The 2500-nt window shown below is 49.4% G+C and overlaps 1 protein-coding gene and 1 long non-coding RNA gene across 2 annotated transcripts in view; both read left to right on the forward strand.

The window, feature by feature from the left end:
* msrab (methionine sulfoxide reductase Ab) overlaps positions 1–2500 on the forward strand; it is a 22185-nt gene that overhangs the window by 15766 nt on the left and 3919 nt on the right.
* The window catches only part of LOC143480501 (uncharacterized), a 4308-nt gene that overhangs the window by 400 nt on the left and 1408 nt on the right, over positions 1–2500 (forward strand). The window contains exons 1-2 of the long non-coding RNA XR_013121838.1: positions 1–387; positions 571–2500. The exon at positions 1–387 is cut by the window's left edge and continues 400 nt beyond it; the exon at positions 571–2500 is cut by the window's right edge and continues 1408 nt beyond it. This is a non-coding gene — a long non-coding RNA (uncharacterized LOC143480501). The remainder of the gene's footprint in view (positions 388–570) is intronic.

The raw sequence follows: 2500 nt of genomic DNA on the forward strand, positions 1-2500 counted from the left end.
CACACACACTTAACCCTAACCACACACATCCACACACACCCTAACCACACACACACACACACACACACACACACTAACCACACACACACACACACACACACACTACACACACACACACACACTAACCACACACACACACACTAACCACACACACACACACACACATACACACACACTAACCACACACACACCCTAACCACACACATGCACACACACCCTAACCACACTTACACACACACAACCACACACACACACACACACTTAACCCTAACCACACACATCCACACACACCCTAACCACACACGCACGCACACACACACACACACACACATGTATACATTTAGTACATTTACCTCTGCAATCCAGTTGTTTTAGGAGATGAGACGTGTTGTCTCTGTGAGGTTGGTCTCTGTGAGGATGTCTCTGTGGGGTTGTCTTTGTGAGGGTGTCTCTGTGAGGTTGTCTCTTTGAGGGTGTCTCTGTGGGGGTGTCTCTGTGAGGGTGTCTCTGTGAGGGTGTCTCTGTGAGGGTGTCTCTGTGAGGTTGTCTCTATGGGGTTGTCTCTGTGAGGTTGTCTCTGTGAGGTTGTCTCTGTGAGGATGTCTCTGTGGGGATGTCTCTGTGAGGTTGTCTCTGTGAGAATGTCTCTGTTCAGGGTGTCTCTGTCAGGGTGTCTCTGTCAAGGTGTCTCTGTCAGGGTGTCTCTGTGAGAATGTCTCTGTCAGGGTGTCTCTGTGGGGATGTCTCTGTGAGAATGTCTCTGTCAGGATGTCTCTGTGGGGATGTCTCTGTCAGGGTGTCTCTGTGGGGATGTTTCTGTGAGAATGTCTCTGTCAGGGTGTCTGTGGGGATGTCTCTGTGAGGTTGTCTCTGTGAGGATGTCTCTGTGGGGATGTCTCTGTGAGAATGTCTCTGTCAGGGTGTCTCTGTCAGGTTGTTTCTGTGAGGTTGTCTCTGTCAGGGTGTCTCTGTGAGGTTGTCTCTGTGAGGGTGTCTCTGTGAGGTTGTCTCTGTGAGGTTGTCTCTGTGGGGTTGTCTCTGTGGGGTTGTCTCTGTGAGGGTGTCTCTGTGGGGTTGTCTCTGTGAGGGTGTCTCTGTGAGGGTGTCTTTGAGGTTGTCTCTGTGAGGATGTCTCTGTGGGGATGTCTCTGTGAGAATGTCTCTGTCAGGGTGTCTCTGTGGGGATGTCTCTGTGAGGTTGTCTCTGTGACAATGTCTCTGTCAGGATGTCTCTGTGGGGATGTCTCTGTGAGAATGTCTCTGTGGGGATGTTTCTGTGAGAATGTCTCTGTCAGGGTGTCTCTGTGGGGATGTCTCTGTGAGGTTGTCTCTGTGAGAATGTCTCTGTCAGGGTGTCTCTGTGAGGTTGTTTCTGTGAGGTTGTCTCTGTGAGGTTGTCTCTGTGAGAATGTCTCTGTCAGGGTGTCTCTGTGAGGTTGTCTCTGTGAGGGTGTCTCTGTGGGGTTGTCTCTGTGAGGTTGTCTCTGTGGGGTTGTCTCTGTGAGGTTGTCTCTGTGGGGTTGTCTCTGTGAGGTTGTCTCTGTGGGGTTGTCTCTGTGGGGTTGTCTCTGTGAGGATGTCTCTGTGAGGATGTCTCTGTGGGACACGCTGATGGTCTGTCTGTCTAGCGCAGGCTAACACATCCATGCTGTTTGAGTGTGGCGGTAATGTGTTGCCATGGTATCCCTGAGGTCATCAGTTATGCTCTGTAGGGTTCGTGTGTGACAGGCTGGGGGCGGGGTGGGTGTTGCTGTAGCGACAAGCCTGCCTTATGGCCTTGACGTTGGGAGGGTAAAGGTCAGAGGTCATGCTCAGGGGAGGCAGCTGTAGTTTAGCAGACGCGATCAGATCAGGTCACCAAAGGCCACAGTGACCCTGACAAACACACACACACACACACTCACACACACTCACTCACACTCACACAAACACACACACAAACACACACACACTCACACACACACTCACACACACACTCACACACACACTCACACACACACTCTCACACACACTCACACAAACACACATACACACACACAAACACACACACTCACTCACACACAAACACACATTCAAACACTCACACACACACTCACACACACACACACACACACACACACACACACACACACACACTCCTACACAGCCGTGAAAAGTGTACCATAGTGACTATGGCAAAGAGAAAGAGAACATAACCGGGAGGGAGAGTTTATCTGTGTGTGTGTGTGTGTGTGTGTGTGTGTGTGTGTGTGTGTGTGTGTGTGTGTGTGTGTGTTCTCTCTCTCTCTCAATTCAATTCAATTCATATAGCTTTATTAGCATGACTGTATAGGGTACAGTGTTGCCAAAGCATTACAGCAATGTTAACAATGACAATAACATTGACAAACAACAAATAACAATAATAAAATATGATAACATTTAGGGAAAGTTATCATTTAAATTACTTACATTCTGAAGCTGAAGGGGGGGGGGGGTTGTTTCCCACTGTCTCTCAGGC

This window comes from Brachyhypopomus gauderio, chromosome 17, assembly GCF_052324685.1.
Source record: "Brachyhypopomus gauderio isolate BG-103 chromosome 17, BGAUD_0.2, whole genome shotgun sequence".
Classification (NCBI taxonomy): domain Eukaryota; kingdom Metazoa; phylum Chordata; class Actinopteri; order Gymnotiformes; family Hypopomidae; genus Brachyhypopomus; species Brachyhypopomus gauderio.